The 26,133-nt window shown below is 34.8% G+C and overlaps 2 pseudogenes; both read right to left on the bottom strand.

The window, feature by feature from the left end:
• Nucleotides 1-6,946: 6,946 nt before the first annotated feature.
• Nucleotides 6,947-16,306, bottom strand: LOC119542731 (annotated as a pseudogene).
• An 8,400-nt stretch (nt 16,307-24,706) lies between these two features.
• LOC119542730 lies at nt 24,707-25,681 on the bottom strand (annotated as a pseudogene).
• Between the last annotated feature and the right edge of the window lie 452 nt (nt 25,682-26,133).

The raw sequence follows: 26,133 nt of genomic DNA, 5'->3' as shown, positions 1-26,133 counted from the left end.
ATATACAAATTCTTGCCTGAAGTACTTCAAAGTTATACACTTGCACAAAGAGTTAATAATAGAGTGGTACATGGGAAAAACTACCTATTGCATGCTTTGGACTATATTTAATAGGAATACCTCACCAGTGCCACACCAGTACTAAGGTAAATTGGGTTTTCTCTTTGGTGTGTGTGTGTGTGCCTCTTTTACTTATTTCTTTGGAGCAGTGAAAAGTGTCTAAAATTGAAAGTGATGATTCTAGAAACTCAGTGAAGATACTTTGAGATATTGAATATTTATTTTGGATATAATAAATAAACAGAAATATTCAAGCATTAGAGAAAAGGTGGAGAGAGAGGTATAATTATTCAATGTGGTAGATTAGCAGAATGGTGCAGCCCCTCTGGAGGGTAACGTAGCAGATTGACAGGAGACAAAATACAAGGTTATTTTATGATTAGGCAATCCTGTTACTGGGAATATACTTAGAAGAACTGAAAGCAGGGACTTGAGTTGACATTTTCACACTGCTGTTTGTGGAGGCATTATCCATGGTGGCGAACAGATAAAGGTGGTTGAAGGATCCATTGACTGACGAGTGGAAGGCTGAATTGTGATGTATACATATGATAGAATATTGTATGGCTACAGAATGGAATGAAGTTGTGAGGTGTGTAATGAAGTGAACGAACCTTAAGAACATTATGTTGAGCAAAGTAAGCCAGAAACAAAAGTACAAATATTGTATGATCTCATTTAGAAAATACTTAAAAGAAAATTAGGACCTAGATTGTAAGCTCTTACAGCAGTCACATTTATTCCTGTGTTTTAAGTGCTATTTCTAAGTTCTGAGATGTTCTGCTCTATGTGCATAACCTGGTATTTCCCTGGAACTTTGGGTACCTGTGTGACACCTAAGACTCAGAGTTCTGCAGCTCTGAAAGTCAGCATTACTCCACACAGCAACTGTTAAAGAAACAGAAAAAGAGATCAGACTTCAATTAGAGAAATGAATGAAGCTGATTTGGCTGGGACAAAGGTAAATCAGAATACAGGGTAAAGGATGATACTGTCTATATTTTGAAACTTCACCACCTGTGTGAGACAAAGGAAGAGATGTTTATTTTGTACAAAATTTAACTTTTCTTTAACACACAATCTAAATTAACTCATCTGCTCAGTTTATTTAAAAAACCTAAACACATAGAGTCTAGAACAGGGAATGAGATCTTGTAATTCTGTATAGCTTAATGCAATACCCTGATACATTCAGGAGTATGTTGCACAGGTAATAAAAAAGTATTTGCAAAGTCCATGAGGGACTGGAGAAAATACATGGAACTACTAAACTTCCCCACCTGGGAAATTCCTGATGCTCTCTCAAGCATTAGGGAATCCCAATTTAATAAGCCAAGCCCTCAATCTTGAGGCATCACCCTCCCCTCTACATGGGACATGACTTCCAGGGGTGTGTCTCCTTGGCAATGTGGGACATGACTCCAAGGGGTGAGCCTGGCCCTGGCATTGTGTGATTGACAAATCCCTCTTGACCAAAAATTGGAAAAGAAATGCAACAAAATAAGGTTTCACTTGCTACATTTCAAATAGGGTCCAGAGGCTGTTCTGGAGGTTACTCTTATACAAGCTTCAGTGGGACATTGTAAATTGCCACAGTATGCCAAGCCCCAATCAAGTGTTCCTGAAAACCTTAAATAATACCCTGGGCTCTAAGACTCTATAAATGTTTTACCTAGTAAGTTTATCTTTTCAGAAATTTAAGGTCTCAAGATTGTTCCTACACCAAATAATGTCTGAAAACCAGAGGTACCAGTCTCTCCAAGAACATTAACCAGTTGCATCTCCCTACCCCATGATACTGATACCCCTTTTCCACATGAAGAAGTTAGAATGGTCATTGCCAAAATATCCCTGAAGATTGAGAGAATGATCAAATGACAAGGAGGAATTGTAACAGATAATCCAGGATTTAAAAAATGATTATGACTACTGAATCATTATGTAGATATTTCTTTTTAGTCACTGTATTAGTTAGGGTTCTCCTTGGAAACAGAATCAATGAGAGATGTCTCTGATTATCAAATTGTAAAAGTGACTCACGCAACTGCGGGAGCGCATGAGTCCAAATTCTGCAGAGCCGTTAACAAGCTGTCAACTCCAAGGAAGACGTCCGATGAACTCCTCGGGAAACGAACCGACAACTTTGACAAACTCCTCAGGAAACGAACTGGCAACTTCAATGAGCTCCCCAGGAAACGCTTCACTGAGCAGCCGAAGAAGAAGTGAAGGCTCTCTAACCATCCGGCTTATAAGCCTCCAACTGATCACCCGGACCAAATCCAGCCAATTGCATTCTCTCATTGTGGAAGGCACGCCCCTTGATGAGTCATCAGTCAGCTGCAGTCAATTGACTGATGATCCGACAAACCAGCCCATTGGCTTATTAACCAGCCTCAGATATCCTCACAGCAATCGTCAGGCCAGTGCCTGCTTGACCAGACAGCTAGGCCACCTAGCCAAGTTGACACATGAACCCAACCATCACAGTCACTAATGTATTAGAACAGCTAGAAGGAAATACATGAAATTGTGGAACTGTAACCAATGCCATACTTTGAAATTTGATCTTAAAGAGTATTTTGAAATTTATCACTTTTTGGAATATATGTTATATTTCACCATAAAAAATGTTTTAAAAAATGAACTGTCTGTACAGATAATATCATGATTTAATCTCAAAATAAGTCACTGAGTGAAAGAAGTTCAATAAAAAATAATTCTGCATTATTCCATTCATATAAAATTCTAGAAATTGCTAACTAATCTTTAGGAACAGCAAATAGATAAGTGATGGCTGAAGGAGGGTGGCAGAAGGGTGGTAAGAAGATATCATAAATTTGCAAAAGGAACATTTGGTGGTAATGATTTTAGTTTTATACTGATATTTTTATTTTTACGACAGTTTTAGTTTTATGTATGTATTAGAAAATGTGAACTATTTTACACATTTATCAAAGTTTATCACATTTTACACTGTACATTCAGGCAGTTCATAGTAAACCCTACCTCAATAGAGCTTTAAAATATGTATTGACACAAAATGAATTATCTTGGCGAATAAATACCACATAGAATATATGGGATTTCTGTGTAAATGACCCCAAGAGCTTCAATTAATTAACGTATAAAATGAATCAGTGTAGTGCCAATATAGAAATCATGATACAAGATTTGCTCCTCAAACTGAGTCTTTGCCTGCTCCCAGTTCCTTTTTCACCTAGGATAATTACATTAAATGTTTCTGACACCAGGAAATGATGCACAATCTCCTCTTCTTTGTCAGTACTATTATGGGTCTGCAAATTCAGTACTTCAACAAGCATCCAGCCATGAAAGATATATTTTCTTTATGCAGATATTCCAACCATTAACTTGGCATCAGAGAGGTAGAGACAACTACATCTCTACCTTAAACCACTCCTTTGTTCATGATAATAAGAACAATATGCCCACCTTTTTGTAAACTGCATTAAATGCATCTGGCCCATGTTGTTAGTGATTATATTTAGATTATGATATATTATGCATTGTCCATGGGTATTTATAATAAAAGAGAATTCTCACTTAGCTCTGAAATCCATATGCTATTTTTATTTACTACTAAAATAATGATCCTTATTACCAATAAATGAGTCTTCTCAGACTCTTACAAAGTATTTTTGTTCCAGTGATCTGCTATCATCATTCTCTTTTCCATTTCTTTTGATAGTTTCACATTTAAACATATCAGACCCTCAAAAACAGGATTATTGTCTGAATCATGGAAATTGTAACCCTAAATGAAACATTTTAACCATGAACAAAGGTCATAAGGTCACACTCTTCAAACTGGTTTTATGATATCTCTGTAGATTGTAGATTATAAACCTGCCCAGAGATAGTGAACACACCAAACGCCATCCTGGAGTACCAAGTTCAGCTGAGCTTAGCAGAATGATCTACTAGATTGAAAAGGACATTTAACATTTTGGTTATTGAAACAAGTTCCTCCTGGTTAATGGATTTGGCAGACTATAAACTTCTCAGGTTTCCTGTAATATGTTTCAAATCCAGACGTGATCTTCCGTTGTGAAATATGGACTGTATGGATCTTTCTCTCTCTCTGATCATTGAACTCTAAATATTAATATCAAGGAGCATATCTGTCATTCTCACTTTTACAATTGCAAGTCCTTAGAGCTCTGTAATATTTGTTGATGTAATGAATGAATGAACAAATGAACATAAATATTTCTCTTTCCAGGGGTCTTGGATTTGTTGATTCAAAATAATTTTTCCAAGGGCACTTTCTGGTTGAGGTCTTATTCTCCCTAAAACATAAATCTTGAGCTTTAATAGCTAGAGCTGTTCTTGAAGATGAAAAATTAAATTTCTTTTCTAGTGAAATAATTAATTGCCCTAACTATAATATTCTTTCACCATATTCTTTCCTTGATCAGAAGCTTATCCACTATGCTTCACAGAACTATGCTTTCCTATATATGAATGAATTTCAGGATTTGAGCATTCATAACATCCAGAAACTTCAAAGATGGTCCTTTATAATGGGTAGAATGAAAAATAAGGATCACGAGTTCCCCTCATTTCTCCTTATCCTGCTCATAATACTGGCATAATTCTTTGGGGAGGGCCAGTGGAGCCATGAATTGTAATTTCTGAGACCCTGCCTTTGGTTATTTTCTAGGAATCTTTACTGAATTTCCTGTTGTCCACTCAACAGCATCATGATGTTCTCAGTTGTTCTCTAAGTGCAGAACCCCCTTCCCTATATGGTTCCAATTTTCAGTTTGCCAATGAGGGGACTTTGTGTAAAATGTGGAAACTGGAAGAGAAACAGAGGCTATTACTCTGCAGACGTGTTGTTTCCAGACTGTTGAGCAGAGATGAGATTCACAGACTCTGCAAGTCTTTTAGCATTGTCCACTTCACTGCTAAGACTACTGGCAGGAACTTTCTCAGAAATTCCTGAGAGGCCCTGTCATTTCCCTCTAAGCTTTTCTGAGCCATTTTCTTCAAGGCTTCAACCTGAGAGGTTTGATATTAGTTTCCCCAAATTTCTCTCTGGGGCTCAAATATTCTGCAGCCACTTTACTGATTTTGCTCCCACAGCTCTTTGAGCAGTCTTAAAAGCTGTAATTCCTACCTTATACCCATAATTCCCAGAGCACTTAGAGCAGTTTGCTTTCCTGACTGAACCCTGAGTAATACAAGACTAATTAGGCTTATTCACAATGAGGTTACCAAAGACAGAGGGAGATGGAAGACACTGTACTCTACTATAGCATTTTTTTTATGGCTGAAAGTATAAAATACCATAAGAGTTACTAGCACAAAAGAGAAAAGAAGTTGTCTTGTATCCTGCTGCATGAAAATTAGAGTTGGATCAGTCATTTTGGAGCTCAGATGGGGCCCTGGGATATGAAAATTGTTCCTGCACATGTATCCTTTTCCTAAACTTTGCCTAAAACTCATACTAAGAAAATTCCTCTCTGCTTTGAGGGAGGAATAGAGTCACCAATGCATGAGAAAAAAGAACACCTTCTAATTAATAACATTTTGGTAGACAGTTTTTTTGCAAAAGTACATTGTATGATGAGAGAGGAATCCATAGATTGGCATTACAGAATTCAGAATGTTGCAAAGGGAGTAATAGAGTATTCTGGAGAGAATTCTAGGAGGAAAAGAAAACTAAATTTTGTGTGTAGAGGAGGAAAGCTGGCTATGACAAAAAGGGTACCAGTGATTTTTCTAAATCACATGCACAGACAGGAATGCATTGGATGCCTTCAATAGCCATACATATAATTCATGCTGTACAATTTATTTTATAAGAAATTTCAGAGAAGTCAAAATTAATCAGTAGTTACTGAGAGGACATCAGAGTGTCTGGACCTAATAGCAGAGGTGGAAATGGCTGGGAAGAGTCAAAGGGAACTATTTGTGATGGTGTGAATTTATGTTTATTGTCACGGGGGTGTGCATATTTGTTCAAAAGCTTTGTTTACAATTGATTGCATGCTATCATATTCCAGATATACTTTGATAAAATTAAGAAAACAGACAAGTTCAGGATAAGGAAATTTGCATTTTTCAAATTCTTTTAAATATAGGGAACATCACACATCCAAGATATAAATAAATCATGTTTTAAATTTCTGTCATGGGTTACAAAATTTGTAGGCTTAAGAGAATATAAAGCAATGTAAGCAATTACAACAAAAGCCTGGAGTTGAAATGTTTCTACCAAAACCAAAAACTGAAAATGTATACAAGTACCATATTTTTAATTATTATAACTTTCTAGGTGAGACTTCTTCAAGGTACATTCCTCATTCCTTTGCCTATTTTATACCTCTGGTTACATCACTCTTGCAACTTTTTTTTTCCTTGTTCATGTTCAAGGTTCAGCATAAGTGATGGTTACTCTTGGAAGGCTACTTTGATCTTCAAACTTAACCAGATTCATTTCCCCTTTACTATCACAATATTAATTACATAGTACAATAATTATTAGGCTCTGTGATACTCACAGTTTTAGCAATGTAAACTTATTAAAAGCAGACGCAATTAGAAATGCATATTTAGTATTTAAAACTATATATTTAAGTATGTATGTAAATATTGCATAATTATCTAAATAATCTAAGTATATCTAGAAGTTTCATTTTAAAATAGTATTCAGTACATAAAATTGAATCATTTGTAAGAAGATATATTTCTGTTCAACGTTGACATCTTGTATTCTGGGTTGAAAGAGGCAATAAACTGAGTAGAAAGGTCTACTCAGAAAGGAGAAGGGTGAGGAAAGAAGAGGGCAGAAGTGACATCATCTGACTAATACAGCAGGAGCCTGGATTCAGGTATCTCATTCAGTAGCATGTTTAGGTCAAAATTTTGCCTCATTCTTTTGAAAATAACAAAATCTTTGAAGAAAGTCCTTGAGGGCTTTTTTCACCTGCTGGTTCCTTAGGGTGTAAATGAAGGGATTCAGTAAAGGAGCAACAGAGGTATTGAGCACAGCTGCACCTTTCGTTAAAGTCACCCTTTCCTTTGCCGATGGCTTCAGGTACATAGAGATACAACTCCCGTAAGTAATAGAGACGACAACCATGTGTGAGGAACAGGTGGAGAAGCCCTTTGCTCATTGTTGAGTGGAAGGGAATTTTAGAATGGTTTTGATGATGTACGTGTAGGAGGGGACCACTAACAACAACGTGACCACAAGTGTTATCACGGCTAAGGCAAAAGCCATCAATTCAATGACACGAGTGTCTGTGCAAGAGATCTGGAGGATAGGAGAAGAGTCACATAGGAAGTGGTCAATAGTTCTGGGGGCACAGAAATCCAATCTCAGTCCCCAAACCAAAGGGGGAAAGATGAATAGGAATCCAGTTACCCAAGAGCTGAGTACAAGTTGGTAGGAGACTTTACTGTTCATGATGATTGGGTAATGCAGCGGTTTGCAGATGGCCACATAGCGGTGGTAGGACACAGCAGCCAGAAGGTAAAATTCTGTAACTCCTAATAAAAGAAAAAAGAATAATTGAGTTGCACAACCATTATAGGAAACTGTTTTGTCTCCAGTCAGAATGGTTATCAAGAATCATGGAATCCCCAGCATTGTGAATGAAATTTCTAAGAAGGAGAAATTTCGAAGGAGGAAATACATTGGAGTCTTGAGGCGTGGATCCAGCAGAGTGAGCAGGATGATGATGAAGTTCCCCATCAGGCTTATCATGCAGTTGAGAAGGAAAAAGAGGAAAATTACAATTTGCAGCTGGGGGTCTTCTGTCAGTCCAAGCAGAATAAACTCTTCCTCCATTGATTGGTTCTTTATTTTTCTTTTGTCCTATCAAATGTAAAGAAAATAAAAACTACTCTTATACATAAGAAACATTTCATTTTCATTCTCAACCACAGGGATATCCAGATTTTCAAACTTACTTATGGGCAAACATTTTCATCAATCAACTTAGAGTTCAAAATAAACATGTCCTCAAATTCACCCACGGTCTTTGTAGGAATGTTGGCAGATCCTTCCCTTGCCTAGACTTGGATAAATTCCATTTACTACCTAACAGGGAATTTAGCGATATTTGAAATTTAGTGCAGCAATTGCTCTATTGTTCATCTTGCAAGGAGATACCAGATAGATATCTAAATAGATCACATTTTCTGATAGCTGACAAATTTCCAAGTAATTTGTTGATTCCTTTATTTATCTCCAAGTTCCATTTCACATTTCCTTTTCTCACTTTTGAGTCACTTTGATTCAGTTTTTCAAACTATATCTCTTTGCTTATTTTTCCTAACTCCATGCACTGTTTGCTTTACCACAAAACTTTATAATTAGAAAACTTTCCAATATATTATTGTTAATGGTTCAAATCTGTATGGCTTGGAAATGAAACACAGAAACATATCAACTACAATTGACCTCTATGGTTTATTTTCCTTTTTAACTTATTACATTAATAATTGTCTCATTATTTTCTTTATGGTTGTGTAAATTACATTAAGAAACTAAAACTTTTAGTTTGAAAGCAATATGATATTAAGAACTAGTTGCAGTTCTTGCCACTAACTAGTGCTGTAGTAATATGCTGTAGTTAGTAATTACAATTTGTTTTTATTAATCATTTTCTTTGTACATGAACAAGGCTTTTTTGTATTATCCAATTTTTCTGAATTTCCAGGCAATATTAAAAAGGCTTCTTTTATTTTCTTTTTCCTTTTTTCTTTCTATATAAGCAATAATACAGAAAATGAAATGCCATGTAATTGAGTTTTCCTTTTCTCAACTACAATTGCCAAAATAAAAATCTCTGATTTTTTAGATAAGTTGATATTAATCTTTTTTCACACATAATCTTTTAAAAACTACAGGATGTCTAAAATTCTTGAATATATTAGATTGCTTTCCACCAATTTTAATATACATATGTATTCTCTGCATAACATTTTAATTTTTTTATTTCAACATAAAAAAGTCTGTTTTGATTATTCCTTGGGTTTTTTCTATTAATCATTTTTCTCATATTGTAATAAAATATGTATCTACCTTATTTTAAGCATTATGTGTGAAATTTCTATGATGTGATATACTAAATATAACTAGAAAAGACCTTGTGTCTTTATTATTTCATCTTTGTTTTCTATTAATCACAGTCTTCCTAATTTTGTTGAACACTAATTGTCTTTAACCTGAAACTGGGTATAAACTTGTTTGTTTAAAGCAGGATAAGCAGGTATGATTTTTAACATATTCAACAAATGAAGCCATGGATTGCTGTAGCTAGGTTATCACATGACTTATTAATATTACAAGCATTGATTTTAAACATGTACATCTGCTCTTGTCATCTCAAGGACTACTAATTTTGCTTTGCTCCTGATTTGATAGTGAGCTTTTAGAACTTAGCCCAAAATTTTCTGCTAACAAATGTCTGAGGCTCTGGAATTAGATTTCCTCAAAATCTAAAGAAGAGCAACCCTCTAAATTCCCCCCTACAATTCATTCACTACAACTTTTAGTTTTTGGAGATGGAAAAGAAAATGAACTAAAGAGCTATTTTTATATTAAAATAGACATAGTATTATATTTTTACACACACATTTTATACATTATTATGTAAAACTGCAAAAGAATATTTATTTCACCATCAAAAGGAATAAATCAATTAGGACAATTTAAGGGAAAATCTAATTCCCTGACTTGGACTTCAAAACTTTTGCTCTTACCTCTGATTCAGAAATACATAAGTTAAAATTAAAAACTGACTTACCTTCCACAGAGTATATTGGGATTTATTTTTCTGCTATTCAACATGGTAGAATATATGGACTATATAAATTGAGTGATCATAATAATTTGAAGACATTATTCAATATTAAAGGGATGTAATATACCAATGCTTTCTTCAGAAGTATTCAAGTAAAAGATGATTTGTGACAAATATGTAGTTTTCAAATGATTTCCTTCTTTCACTTCATTCCCATTCACTACCTAAAACAAAATCTGGATTAAAAGAATCCTATTGTATCTCATTCTTTCCAGTTTTGTTAAATTTTCCTAAAGTTTTTCTTAATCTTTGACTAGATGTATTATATAAAAGATTCAAAGATTAACACTAGAAAAACATATCTTTACAGAAATATAGCATATCCCATGATTCTATCTAAGGTACAGATTTATCTTTTTGCTCAACAAATACACAAGGGAAACTATTCAAATTGCCAAACAAAAGAAGAAAGAAAAAATAATCCCTGGAGACTAGTATTCTGAAAGTATTAATTATATACCAAAAAAATCAATTTCTCCAAATCATTTAGGAGAAAATTTTGAAGGAACTGTATCCCAAATGACACTCTTTGATTTTTTAATGTAGAAAATATGTAGGAAGAACATCAGTTAATTCACAGTCCTAAGACAATGTGGGAAAATCTGACTGACTTCTTTTCTCCAATAAGAAATTTCACTACTTTCATTAAAAATTATAATTTAGAATGTCTGCCACAGCCATGAATAATACAAAGAGATTCTCTTAAATTGAGAATTTTAATTTGGGGCTATTGTTTGAATAATCAAGTGTAGTGGGTTTGGTTGTTTGTAAGTGCATGTTTCATTTTGGAATATGGAAAAATCTCCAGGGGTGCATTTGGTATGTGACCTATAGGCCTGTGCAGGATGACTTAGATACCTGAAGTAATTGAATTGTACTTTTATGAAAAAATATACCTGAATTTAGTAAAACGGGTTGGTTACAGATAATATCCTCTAAAATATTATTAAATACAGTTCCTTATAAGGTACCACCTTATCATGACCCAAGACAGAAAGTCATCAAATGCAAGTCCAAAAAGGTTATTCGTAGAGTTTGAATTTGAAGGGAACTTGCTTTCTTCCATATATTTTAATGCAATTTTATTGAAATATATTCACATATCATACAATTATCCAAAGTGTACAAAAATTGTTCACAGTATCGTCATATAGTTGTGCATCCATCACCACAATTTTTGAACATTTTCATTACTACAAAAATTAATAATAAAAGTATGAAAGAACACCAAAAACTTCCCATAAACTTCCTCTTTCCCCCCCAATTATTCATTTACTTTTTATCCCCATTTTTCTATTCATTTGTCCATACACCTGGTAAAGGGAGTGTGATCCACAAGGTTTTCACAATCACATGGTCACACCATATAAGCTATATAGTTATATGATTACCTTCAAGAATCAAGGCTACTGGATTGCAGTTCAACAGTTTCAAATAATTCCTTCTAGCTAATCTAATAAACTAAAAACTGAAAAGTGATATCTATATAATGCATGAGTTACCTCCAGAATGACCTCTAAACTCCATTTGAAATCTCTCAGCCACTGAAATTTTATTTTGTTTCATTTATCTTCCTCCTTTTGGTCCAGAAGACTTTCTCAATCCTACGATGGCAGGTCCAGGCTCATCCCCAGGAGTCATGTCCCTTGTTGCCAGGGAGATTTACACCCCTGGGGGTCATGTCCCACTTAGCGGGGAGGGCAGTGGGTTTACCTGCCAAGTGGGCTTAGAGAGAGAGAGGCCACATGTGAGCCTCCATATGATTTTATCACTCACTTCATTCTCTCCTGTTTCTTTTACCTGATTCTGGGAGGAGGGTCCCCCAAGACAGGAGCTGTCCTAGTCATTTTCCCAGAAAAGATAGGTTCAGGACTCATGAAGGGGCTGTAAATCATTATAAAGTTTCCCTGGGATGAGACCCAGCAGGGTGCCTGTCTTTCCTGTGAAGCTTCCTGATTCTGTGCCTTCCCTGTCCTGCTCAGCAGATAGTGCTCTTCAGTCTTCTCCCCACAGGTCTAAGGTGGTGTGCTTTTAATTCCCAGCCAAAACAGTTTGTCCCAGGGCATGGTTGAAAGAGGCTGCAGGGAAAGCAGATTGAAACTGTTTCTAATTTCCTAGCCCACAGGGTCTGAATTCTCTAAATAACAGCCACAGTTTATATTGACTCTTGTCCCCGCTTTTCTTGGGGAGGAGCTGCTCTTCAGCCCCGTATTTTCCCTGCAGGATGGAAAAGTTAGTGACTCTCAGGCAGCACACTTTTGCCCCTGGTAGTGTGTGTTTGAGACAAAGGCTGGGCTCTGCTTTTTGCAGGTTGAAACTGTTTCTGATATCCCAGTCCCAGTGATCTGAATTTTCTAAATAACAGCCACCATTTGCACTGGGCCCTGCCCCCCTCCCCTTTTATTGGGGGAAGATCCATTCTTTAAGGAACTATCTCCACCACCTGAGTGGTTACTGTGTCTCTCAGGCAACTCTACTTCCACCTTTGCCTGGGGCAAGACTGAAAGTGGAGATTACTAACTGCTTTCTTTAATGGGCTCCTTAAAAAAAAAGTAGCTGTTCTCAGAACTGGACCCCAGTACCCCTGGCTTGCCAATGTTGGTGCAGAGCTGTCTTTCAGCAAACTAAGCTCATTCAACTCCAAAACTCTGTCTTTCCGTCAGCCTTGTTTCCTCCCTGCTGTAGCCAGGGCTGAAGCAGATCTCCCAGGTCTTCCTTGGCTGCATTGCAAATGTATCTGTTGGTGGAGCTGGTACCCAGCAGTTTGAATTCATTAATCACATCCAAATTTTGTGCCTGGTGGAGCTCTTCTTCCCTTGCTCCTAGGAGAGAGGACTTCTGTTTCTCACCAGGGAGTGACCCCTGAGTCAGCCTGCCATGAAAGTGGGGGAGGGGCACTGGCCTTCACAGAAAGGAAATATTTAATTATAGCTCTTTCTGAGATTTTTCAGTCTTGCTCTTCTACTCATTCCTGGCTGGTATATGATATGTTTATGGTCTCCAAAGTCCCAAAAGTTGTTGTTTCAGATAGTTTATGGTTATTTACTATCTTCCCTGGAGGACAGACTAAATCCTGGAACTCCCTATGACACCATCTTCCTCTGCCTTCATATTCTTTAAATGACATGCCAGTTAAAGTTTTTGCCTAATTTTAAATGGACTTTCTGCATTTACTTATTAATTTTATGGGCCCTTTATGTATTCTGAATATTGATGCTAGATATTTATTAGCTATATATCTTAACAAATATATTTTCTCAATTCATGGGTTTCCTTTCACTCTCTTTTTGATGTCTTTTTATCAACAGATGTTCTTAATTTAAATATATTCTAATATAAAAACTTTTCTAAAAATCTAGTCTAGTACTATTTGTACAGTTTAAGAAAATATGACCTTCTCAGATCACAAAAATTATTTGTGAAGTTTTATCTAAAATCTTCATTGCCAAACTTTTTACTTTTGTGCAATCATTTTTTTTTTTGCATGGTGTTATCTTAAGAATAGCAAGAAATTTTTCCTTATACGTATCCAAACAGCAAAGTACCTACTATTGCAAAGATCATATTTCCCCACTATACTTCAATGTCATATTTTAAGTGGGTTGACCACATAACTGTGTCTGTTATAGACTTAATATACTTTCCCTCACTAAATATTTGTAACTTTAAACCTATCCAACCGTATGTTAAATAGCATAACTTTGTAATATGCCACCCTATGTGTTAATGCTGTCATTCGGTTGGATTATTTTGTCAAAATTCCCATGGTTATTCTTGTTTTTTTGTTTGATTGTTTTGTTTGGGTCAGTATCTGTGTGTGTTTTACATCTTCATTTGAATTAAATAATTAGACCAACAATTACTTTTAATGCACAAAGAAGAACTAATGGTGTTTTGATCTGTATTTCAGTGACTCCATAGATCATTTTGGAGATGTTACATCCTTTTAATATTGAGTTTTCCAATCTCTAAATATGGTATATTTCCTCCTGGATATGTCTTCTTTAATTCATTTCAATAAAATTGCAAAATTTTCACTATAGATGTCTTGCACATATTTTATTAAATAATTATTTAATGGTTCCATTTTATGCCACTGTAATTATATATTTTAATGACTTTATGCATTTATTTTTGCAAGAATGTAGAAATAAATAAACCCTGAGTTTTTTATATTGACTTTAATCCAAGGAAACCTTCCTAGATATACCTATTGATACTGATAATATATTAATAAATTCTTTTGGAATGTTTTTTGTTTACAACTATTATAGCTCTAAATGATATTTATTTTGGGGGATAGTACTAAATATATAAATTAATTCAGGCAAAAATATTATCTTCTTACATTGCATACTTCTCTCAGAGACCAAACAATATCTTTCAATTTGTCTATTTTGTGTCTTTCAGGAATATTTTAAAAATTTTCTCAATAGGTTTATGCATATTTCTTGCTGTATTTATTAATCTGAATTTTATTTTCTTTGATACTACTGAAAATAGGAATTTGTCCAACACTATATCCTCTAACTTGGTTGCTTACAATTAGGAGTGATTTTGCCTCCAGGGGACATTTGACAAAGTTAACATATTTTTGTTTACCACCCTGGCAGGTGCTATTAGCATATAGTGGGGGTGGGGGTGGGAAGTCAGAGATACTTCCAAACATTTTACAATACACCAAATAGCCCCCCACAACAAAAATTATTAAGATTCAATAGTGCTGTGGTTGAGAAAACTCTGCTTTGATTAGTTTTTGTTTACATAAATGCACTAATATCCTTAAGTTATATTGATCTATATAATTTTCTATTTTTGTACTGCTTTAATGAGTTTGGAATTCAATTACAAATAATTTGACACTCTTTTGTCACTTTTGATAATCCAAATCAATTTGAGCCTACAGGATTGTGGAAGAATAGTTCCTTAAAATGTCTGTACTTCTTCTGCAGAAACAACTCTGTATGAGAGTCATATCTTTATTGGAGTCAATTTTAATAAAACATTATAAAGTCCAATGATCTAGATTTTTAATTTCATTTGCATAGTTTTATAAAAATAACTTTTCTTAACTTTCTCACTTTCCTTTTGAATTTCTACTGATTCCATGGTTATTCCTTATCTGTCATTTCTCATTTGGTGTATTTGTGCTTTCTCCTTTTCTCCATTTTTTGGATATAATTTTATGGTGGCTAGTCAATGTTATTTTTTTTTAAATAAGATTTTGATATTTTTTAGATTTAACATTTTCCTAAAACCTAAGCCTTTAATTTCTATTTTTATGTTTATTATTTCTTTCTCTGACTTTTATTTTGCTTTGCTTTGTAGTTCCACTTCTGTTGCCTGACCTGGCAATTTAGTTTGGTTTATGAGATTTCCTAGTTCAGGAGTGCCACCATACCCAAGGATTGTTTCTTTATTGTGGCTGTTTCTTGGGAGTAGGAGAGGGTAATGGAATGAAGGGCTTTGTGCTTTCTAAGTTTTGCATTTTCTTCTCTCTTGCAGGATCCTAAATATCCCCTCATCTCTTATTTCTTTTCCTTCACAATATGGTTTCCACAGGAGGCATGCATATTCCTTTGTTTCAATCCTTATTTCTTCCATGTGATGATTCCCTTTCTAAGATTGCTCTTCCACTCCCATAAGCACTTTTAAGTCCCTTTCCTGTTGTCAGGGCTATGATCTACAAGTACACGTTATACGCTTAGGGTGTATTTTCTCTTTCTGTTGGTTTTAGATCAAAATAAACTATAACTTGCTTTTCTTTTGTATTCAGTTTTCCCCTAACTGTCCTGTAAATTAATGTGCTAACAGCAAAAGAAGCTTGAAGGATTTCTTTGTTTATTTTTCTATGATAACTAGAGTTTGGGAGTTGTCTGCCTTCTATTTATTCTGAAGGCATGTTTTTGCATAGATTTACTTGTTCCTCTTGCTATTATTTATTGTCTCTGGAGGATACGTTAAAAATTTCAGATAGCAGGGGACCACTAACTCAGATATCCTGAATTCCCACTTCTTTGATTTACTTTTCAAAGTATTGGATGGGCTGAGTTCTCATCTAGGGATTCTATTTGAGGATTAATCTGCTTACAAACTTATCTCTTTTGTTGGCAGTAGTCACTTGCATGCTTCTCCAAGACTGGGATCCTCACTTTTTTTCTGGATGTCAGCTCTAGACTGCCTGCAAAATCTAGAGGCCACCTGCAGATCCTAGTAACCTCCTGTACTTGTTTGCTATGTGAGGTTCTCTTTTCTTCATTGCAACTGCAGGGGGAATCTCTAACTCTGAGTTTGCTTAAATGGAGTGGCTTCCCATCATTTTTATAATATCAAGTACCCTAATTATGAGGGTAATACAACATCACCTTTGCCATATTCAAATAGTTAGAACCATTCAAGGTCATGCCCATAAACAAGGGTGGTGGATTTCACAAAGGGTTAAAAAAGGAGGTAAATAAACTTCGGAGGTTAGCTTAGGGTCTGTCTGCCACAACAGTAAGAAAAAACTGAGGAACAAAAGGACAGATGGAAAAAAAAATAGCTACATACTAGATTTAAACCACAAAATGTCAATAATTGCATTAAATAAAAATGGACTATCCTTCTCCATTAAAAAGATGGATACATAAAATGACTTGGGTGATGAATGTTCATTAATGGGATTATAATTATCAGTGCTGCATTGAAGGTGAACATGATCAAAAGTGGTTGTTTTAAAGGCATGTATCCCACAGATTAGCACTACAAATATAAATGAGTGTTTGCATGATATACTTATAAGGTATGACCCTGGTACAAAGAGTTAACAACACAGTGGTATATGGAAAAACTACCCACTACATATTATAGACTATATTTAATAAGAATACCTTACCAGTTCTTTACTAATACTAGGGATAAATAATTAGTGGCTGATGAGAGCTTTGGGTTGTTTTGTGTTACAGTAATTGTTTAAAATTTAGAGTGATGATGTTTACACAGCTAAATAAAGATAATATGAGATACTGATTGTTTACCTTGGACAGGATATATGCTATGTGACATTAGGAACCCCCTACTTAATAAGTCAAGCCCTCAATCTCGAGGCTTGCTCTTGTGAAACTTATGGCTGTAAAAGAGAGGCTAAGCCTTCCCATAATTATGCCTAAAAGGCACCTCCGGAGACCTCTTTTGTTGCTCAGATGTGGCCTTTCTCTCTATAAGCCCAACTCAACAAATAAATTCATTAAGCTCCCCCCTACATGGGACATGACTCCTAGGGGAAAGAATCTTCCTGGTGACATGGGACATGACTCCCAGGAATAAGCCTGGCCCTGGCCTTGAGGGATTAAAAATGCCTTCTTGACCAAAAGGGGGAAAAGAAGGGTAACAAAATAGGGTTACAGTAGCTAAGGATTTCAAATAGAGTCAAAAGTCTATCCTGGAGGTTTCTCTTATGCAAGCTCTAGCTAGTTTCCCAAATGGCCACAGTAAGCCAAGCCCTAACCAGCAGTAGTCCCAAAATAGCAAAGTCCCTATCTGAGATTCTAAAAAAGTTTCACTCACTAAGTTAATTTTTCAGAAATCCACCAGAGTGTTCCTATGCCAGACAGTTTCTAAAACCCAGAGGCAACAGCTTCTTTAAGAACAACAACTGGATGCAGCCCTCTTCCCCATAAAATTGACAACCCTTTTTAATATGAACAAGTTAGGGTAGTCACTGCCTAGATACCCTGAAGATCTAGAAAGTGATTAAATGAGAGAAAGGGGTAGCAACAGACATGATATGATTTAACAAATGATTATAAATACTGAATCTTTATGGAAATATATATATATATAATGCTAGGTTTTAGAATAGTTAGAATGAATAATTGAAATGGTGGAACTGTAACCCATAACATTCTTCCAAATTTGTACTACAGCTACTCATTAAATTGTACTTTGAAAGCGATCACCTTTCTGTATATATCTTATATTTCACAATAAGGAAATTACTGAAACTGTGGGACTGCAACCCACAACATTCTTTGAAATTACCTGTATAACTACTTGTTAAATTGTACTTTGAAAGTTATCACCTTTCTGAATGTATGTTATATATCACAATAAGGAAATAACTGAAATTGTGGAAGTGTAACTCATAACCTTCTTTGAAATTACCTATATAGCTGCTTGTTAAATCATACTTTGAAATTGTCACTGTTCTTTGTATACATTTTATTTCACAATTAAAAATGTATTTTAAAACTGTGTGGGTGTATCTCACAGACAGTTTACTGAGAAAAGGATACTGGAAACATACATAAAAGTACATAATATACAATCCCATTTATATTAAATACTAGAATAGACATCACTAATGTATATTAAGAGAAAACAACTCTGGTTTGTTGGGATAAGGATATGACACGGTAGACAGATTTGAAATGTGCACAAGGGACTTTATAGGTAAATAGAAATATATCTTTACTGAGGTAGAGGTTACAGGGAAATATACATTTGTCATAGTCATGAACATTGACAACTAAAACCTATATTTTATCTTATGCAAATCATAAATCAAATTATAACTTGATAGTGTCCCCTATTATATTCAATATTTATTCATACGACACATTACTTTTAATATTCACTTTGTGACAAGATCTTGTCTATGCACTAGGAATAAATGGTGGTTAGATAAACCAATGTTCTAATGGGATTCACATTCAATTGATAACAATGAAACAATAAGCAAATCATTAAAACAATAAGGAAAAATAAGTATTAAATGCTACTAAGCAAATTAAAATAGGATAATGTGAAAAACAGAAACACAATATTATATATTTTGTGAAAAAGGAAGTCCTGTCTAAGGAAGTAACATTTAAGATGCATTTTGAATCAACAGAATTAAATACTAACTGGACAATCACTGAGGAGAGGAAAGTAAACCAAAGGAAGAGCTACATCAACAGTTTAACACATGAGAACTTGATTTATTCAAAGAAAAATGGAAAGGATATTGTAAGTAGTGCATAATGGATGGAAGGGAGAAGATTAGGAAATTAAGGCAAAGAAGCAGGCAATGGCAAGTTCAGAGAGGGATGTGTTAACCAAAATAAGGAGTGTGGCCTTTATTTTCAATGAGATGGATAAGAATATTAAATCATTAAGCAAGGAAATGATATAATTTTACAGATTTATTTTAAAATGTTATGAGTGATAAAACACATGTTGTTTTGCCTCAGGATAACAATATGGAGTAGGCTTCAGTAATCCAATCAAGTGATAACTGGAAGTACATGCCCAACAGAAATGAAAACATGATGTCCATACAAAAACTTGTACACAAATGTTTGTAGCACCGTTATTCATAATAGCTACAAAGTGAGAAAAAAGCACTAATACCCCAGCAACTGATGAATGGATAAACAAAGTGTGGTATATCCATACTGCTGAATATTATTCAGCCTTAAAAAGCAATGAAGTACTGATACATGCTACAAATGGATGAACATTGAACACATTATGCAAGTAAATAAGCCAGTCACAAAAGATGACATATTGTATGATTCTATTTATATAAATGTTACAGAATAGTCGAGTAGAGAAAGAGAAAGTTTATTAGTGGTGATCTAGGGCTGGGAGGATGAAAAGATTGGGAGTAACGGCTAAAGACAATGGTGCTCCTTTTTCAGGAGATGAAAATATTCTAAACTTAATCATGGTGTTAATTTAACAATTCAATGAAAAGCACTGTATTGTGCACTTTAAAGGGATGAAATTTTATGGCATGTGAATTATATCTCAATAAACCTGTTGCCAAAGAAAATGAGAAATATTATTCACTAGGGCTTAAGATTGGATTCCATATGAATTTGAAAACTGGACTCAGTAGCCTCGGGTATTGGATTTGAGGCCTAAGAGAAAGACAAAAAACTTAATCCAAGATTCTCGGTTCAAACAAATGGAAGAGTAATGATTCCAAAAACAGGAATGTGGAAAATGAGGGAAGCCTAGCTTTTGATGATAGGATTATATTGTCCTCTTTTGTTTTTTATTTTTGTTATAAATCACATATATATCATTAGGAAAACAAGAGAGTGCAAAGAGAAGGGGGTCAGGTATGGAGATTATTATATTAGGAAACAATCAATAGAGAAACTGTAAAAGAAATTGAGAATGACTGGAAATATGGTCAAAGAAAACCAGATAATTATCTCTCATTGAATGCTTCCAAAGAAATTACATGGAATAGGAATTGGTGGTAAGCAGTGCTAAATATTACTGAGGCTCGTTATGACAACAATGAAGGAGGACTAAGGATTTGGCAATATGGAGTTTGAAAACAAAGGGTTAGTGAACTGATGGCTCAAAGACCAATAAGAGAGTTGAAGAGCTAATGAAAAGTAAAAAAATAGCAATGGTAACAATAGCCAAAAGTAGACAATGGTTGACGATTTCTAAATTCAGATTACAAAACAAGCAAGGAGGCATATTTATTGAGAACAAAATATTTCAAATATTTTGATAGCAGAAGGAAGCCTAATTCAGCTTCTGCTAAATAATATGATGATGTGATATAATAATCTCATTAAGATAAGATGAAAAGTGTAACTAAAAAATTTAAAATTATGACCAAATAATTTTAAAAATGAATAGATTTATAAGAATATCTAAATGTACTGATAATTATATATGTGAAGGAAAGGGAGCACCAAAATTGAGGAAAATACATTTTGAAATGTTTAGATAAAAGACTAGATATTCTTATATGCAAGAATGGCCTAAAGCTTTCAGATTCATGAAATAAATGCTGGCTTGGCTTAACCTCAATATATTATTCAACTTAGTGAAAATATTGAAATTGTCCTTACCTAAAGATTTACACAAAAATATTTATTTGGAGTAGAAATGATTTTATGTTATTGTTCAATGGCCAAATATCTGAGTTATGTTTCTTCAGACATGGCAAGGAAAGCTATAACACTCTTTTGAACGAGAAAGAAGTTTCTTTAAATTTGAGCAAATAATTTGGTAAATAAATAAAATAATGTCTGCACTCATAATCAGATGTATAAATACAATTTTATTAGAATTTCTTTTGAGAAAGCCAATTAAAAACAGCAAATTTTATGGGCAATTCAACTGAAAAATTAAAATGACCGTTAAAGAAAAGAGGCCATTGAGTTATTAAAAAATGATGTATGAAGTTAAACAGAAAATTGAGTGACTGATTCTGCCTTGGTAAATGATAGGTAATATTTTCAAGAAATATGATATTTAAATTGGGTATTTGGAGGGTTTAGGATAAGCATATAACCTTGAAACAAGAAGAAATTAGGAAGGAGAGGAAAGCAGTAAGGGAGCTTCAGGTATGGGTGGCTGCATTACATTATAAAACCAAACTATTCCTACCCATTCAGTCTTCAACGTGGAGTGTTCTGTAAATGCATGTGTACATATGTACATACGTACATAGGATTGTCCTTTACCAAGCCCTTCAGTAATGCCTGGATGTTTAAAGTTTAAAAGCTATTAGGGTGGGATCGGGTGGGATTGTGCAGGTTGGTGTGAGGTAAAGATGCCTCCCGGGGTGATCTGGGCAGAAAACAGAGCTAGGTGTGTGTGTGGTGGGGGGAGGGGGGGTGCTGGGGAGCTGGGGAAAGTGCGGGGGTGTTGGACGTCCCCACCTAGGTTGTTGCTGGTGTTCTGGCAAACATTGAGGACTGACAGTTTGGTGCGCTGAGACCTGGATCTCGGGACATGCTCCTGTGGGGCTTGTTGCTGAAGGGGAAAGGCTGAGCCTACTTGTGGTTGTGCCTGGGAATCTCCCCAAGAGTGCTTCTTTGTTGCTTGAATGTGGCCTCTCTCTCTGGCTGAGCCGGCTTGGTAGGTGAACTCGCTGCCTTCTCTTCTGCGTGGGACCTGACTCCCGGGGGTGTGGATCTCCCTGGCAGCGCAGGATATGGCTCCCCAGGGATGAGTCTGGACCTGGCATCGTGGGATTGTGGAGGGCGGGGGAGGGTGTCTTCTTGACCGGAATGGGGAGGTGAAGCGAGACAGAATGGAGTTTCCGCGGCTGAGGGATTTCGGGTGGAGTTGAAGGGTCACTTTGAAGGGCATTCTTATGCACTGTATAGATGTCCCTTTACAGGTTTTGGTGTGTTGGAATGGCTGGAGGAAAATACCCGAAACTGTCAAACTGTGACCCAGTGGCCTTGGTTCTTGGGGACGGTTGTGTGACTGTGTAGCTCACATAGGGTTATGGTGTAGTTGTGGAGACCTTGTGGCTCACACTCTATTTGTCCAGTGTGTGGATGGATGGGTAGAGGAATGGGAACTAAAATTAGATGAGGAATAGGGTGGGATGTGGGGTGTGGAATGATTTGGGTGTTCTTTTTTACTTTTATTTTTTATTCTTGTTTTTATTCTTTCTGGTGTAAGGAGGGTGTTCAGGAATTGATTAGCTTGATGGGTACACTGCTGTATGGTGGTGCTATGAATGGTTGATTGTGCTCCATGGATGGTTGCGTGGTGTGTGACTATATATCTCAATAAAACTGAATTTAAAAAAAAAGCTTTTAGGTTCCCTATTGGAGCAGTGAAAACTAAGCCTTCCTGAGTTTAAATTTTGATTAGTCTACTTTTTAGCTTTCTGCCTTGTCAAATATTCTTAACCTCTCTGAGCTATCTTTTGATCTTGCATAATGCTAATTATAATTATTTATCACACTGTTGTTTTAAGAATTACATGATTTTTATAAAATGCTTAGCAGTGCCTAGATGTACTGATTATTCAACAAAATATAGGTTTTATTTTTAATATCACAATTGTTGTCCAACCTACCTCACTAAGACAGAAGAGAAGAAAGCATTTGAGGTGGAAGCTCTCTCAAGAAATATATTGTAAATATGTCTAAGAAGTTGTATTACTTGCTAAAGATCCAATTTTAAAAATATGGCAATAGTGAACCACCTGGGGATTCAGGATTCAGGTGCCAATGGTTCTAATACATACAATGTAAGGTGATATGTCTTAGACCAAGTGAAATTTCATAAAGAACAGATGACAAAACATTAATTCTGATTTTGGGTGGGCAAATCTTAGTTTAAAAGGGCTAGACTGATCTTGAGAATTACAGAATATCCTCTCTTGTAAAGATAGGTGATAGATACCTTAAAATGTATAAATAAACCATTTCAGAATATCTCAATGATAAATTAATGATTTCACTTAGGTAATATATTTAAAGCAAACTCATCCTGAATGTGAACCATATCAGTTTCCAAACTACTCAGAATATTGGTAGAACCTTAGCTTTTGTGTTTATCTACTTGTCTCAAAATACAGTATATTTCTAATTTTTTATATTATGTGGTCTTACAATTTTAGAGTTGGTTAATGGGATCATTTCTTCTACCTTGTCAACCAAAAAAAAATGCTTACCTAAATGATCTGGGAATAATGTAATCAATCATTTAAATAATCAGTTTTCTTTTCTGAAATCGTATTCCTCACCCATATTTTCAAGATCCAGTTTATGGTACAAAAGCTACAGAAACCTTCTTTGACCTACTATATGCTCCCAAAAGGCTCACATTTACTTATTATGCACCTATGTTTTATTCTCCTCCTCTAAACAGAATATTTATTAAAATCAAGACTCAAAGTTCAGAAAAAAAGAAAAGAAAATGACATTGTGGTTTTATATACATATATTTCAGAACAGTTTCATGAATTACTATGTATCTATGAGAAAATTATATTTGATTGTTTATCGTTCTGGTTGTGATGCAGATTTTGATTTCAGAGACCTAAATGGATTGTGACCTACAATTAAACAGACAAACAACTTGAAGGACAATGAAGAGCTTGTTTCTTCTAAAATTTGGTTTCTGTTTGGAATGGACATATTAGGCTTAAAAAGTTCCAAAAAAGAAAATGAATTGAGTTACTATATTTCCATACTTAACAGTCATTTACCATAAAGTTTTCAATTAGCTTCAGGAGTATCCCAAATTAATAGAGGTTATTTTACTGGTGTGGATATAGCAATAATAATACATTTGTTTTCTGGTTTATGAATGAGACTGCTAGCTTTTATTATATTAGAAAATGATCATACATTTAAATACATCTCATATAATCTCTCTTATAAACTAAATATATCTAGTTTCTACAGAATATACTTTAAAACAACAATCATTGATTTTTAATAAGTAAAAAATTTCAGAGATGATTGCCAAAAGTGACAACTACACCCTGTGACAAACTTTTAAATTTCTTTGAATGGAATATGCATCTAATATGATAACATTACAAAAAAAGTATATGGAATATTAGTTTTCAAGTTTGTAGCAGATGAAAATGTTATTTATTATTTATATAGAAATGTAATGATCTCTGCATTTTATATTATAATACATAAAATGGAAATGAAACAATATTTTATGATCTTGACGTACTATAATACTTAATGTTATAGACAAAATAGTACGGTTGAAATATTTAAGTCCATTTCATTGAGATATCCTGAAGAAAACAAACTGAAGAGAGAAAAAATTCTCTAATGGAGAATATAAGTAAAATTAACATTTTTGAATAGAAAACTTTTATCTAAAACTAGTTTAATAACAGTGATGGTAGCACAACATTGTGTATAACTCATTGTGCAAGGAATTATATATGTGAATGTAGTTAAAACAGGAAAATCTTAGGTTGTATGTATGTTACTAGAATTTTTTAAAAAGCCTGAAAAAATAAAGGGAAAATCAAATAAATGCAATAAAGGTTGAAACAAGTTATTAGAAGCTTTTAATGGATAATTTGACAATATTCAGTTGCTTTGGTCATTTCCTTTATATAACGCAACTCTATATTCAATGTTTGATAAAGAGACAACCTTGTAAATCATATTCACGAAGGCTTTCTTCACTTGTTGGTTCCTTAAGGTGTAGATAAAAGGATTCAACAGTGGGGCAACTGTGGTATAGAGCACTGCAATTCCTTTGGAAAAAGAAATTCTTTGTTGGACTGAAGGTTTAACATACATGAAGATGCAGCTGCCATAAGAAAAAGAGATAATGATCAACTGGGAAGAACACATGGAAAATGCCTTTTTCCTCTGATTAGCTGATGGGATTTTTAGAATCATCAATGCAAGGTAGGTGTACGATGTTATCACCATTACCAACGTGGCCAATAGTGTCACTGAAGATGAGATGAAACCTATCGCCTCGATAAGCCATGTGTCTGAGCAGGAGATCTGCAGGAGGGTAATAGTGTCACAGAAGAGAGTAATAGTGTCAACAGTGTTGGAAGCACAGAAGTCAAGGTTTAGACCCAAGGTAAGTGGTGGAAAGATGGTTAAGAACCCAGCAAGCCAACAACTGAGGACAAGCTGTGTTCAGACTTTGCTGTTCATGATGGTTGTGTAGTTCAGGGGCTTACAGATGGCAACATAGCGGTCATAGGACATGGCCGCCAGCAGTTAAAATTCAGATGCTCCAAAAAGGATGGCAAAAAACACTTGAGCAATACAACAGTTATAGGCAACGGTTTTGTCCCCAGTTGCCATAATAACCAGTAATTTAGGGATGCGTGTAATAGTAAAAGAGATTTCTAAGATGGAAAAATTCCAAAGGAAAAAATACATGGGAGTCTTGAGGTGAGTGTCCATCAGGGTGAGTGTGATGATGATTAGATTGCCAGTGATGCTGAGCAAGTAGGTGAGAAGCAGGAAGATAAATAACACAACTTTCAATTGTGGGTCATCAGTCAACTGTGTGGTCAGTCTTGTATAGTTTTCCATTACTATTTTCTGAGCCTCTTAAGCCTAAAATGAAATAAAATGGTTTTTATAGAAAGTTTTGGGAATGAGTTCAAGGTACAACAAAAAGGGGATAAAAATTCTGTAAATAAATAAATAGGAAAAGATTTAATAAGTGGGAAAATGCCTTACTTTGAATGTTTTGTTAGTAATACATACTTCTTTGCTCTTTCTCTAAAGTACACAGTGAAAACATGAGCAATTTTGAAGTCAGTGTAGTCTAAAACAGGAAAGATAATTTAGAAAATTTAAAACACATAGTGTATGGTAAGAGCCATGTTGATATGAATTTGGATATCAGAAACTATCAAAATAAGAATATTCAACTATACAGTGAAATGGCAATTAAAGATATAGCAATAATAGATAAACTGAATTTATGGATAAAATATTTGCAAGCATTATTCTCAAATCTTTATGCATTTGATATTAAA

The sequence above is a fragment of the Choloepus didactylus genome, chromosome 8, assembly GCF_015220235.1.
Source record: "Choloepus didactylus isolate mChoDid1 chromosome 8, mChoDid1.pri, whole genome shotgun sequence".
NCBI classification, from domain to species: Eukaryota; Metazoa; Chordata; class Mammalia; order Pilosa; family Megalonychidae; genus Choloepus; species Choloepus didactylus.
Note: the sequence above shows the minus strand (reverse complement) of the source record. Positions and strands in the feature narration are given on the sequence as shown.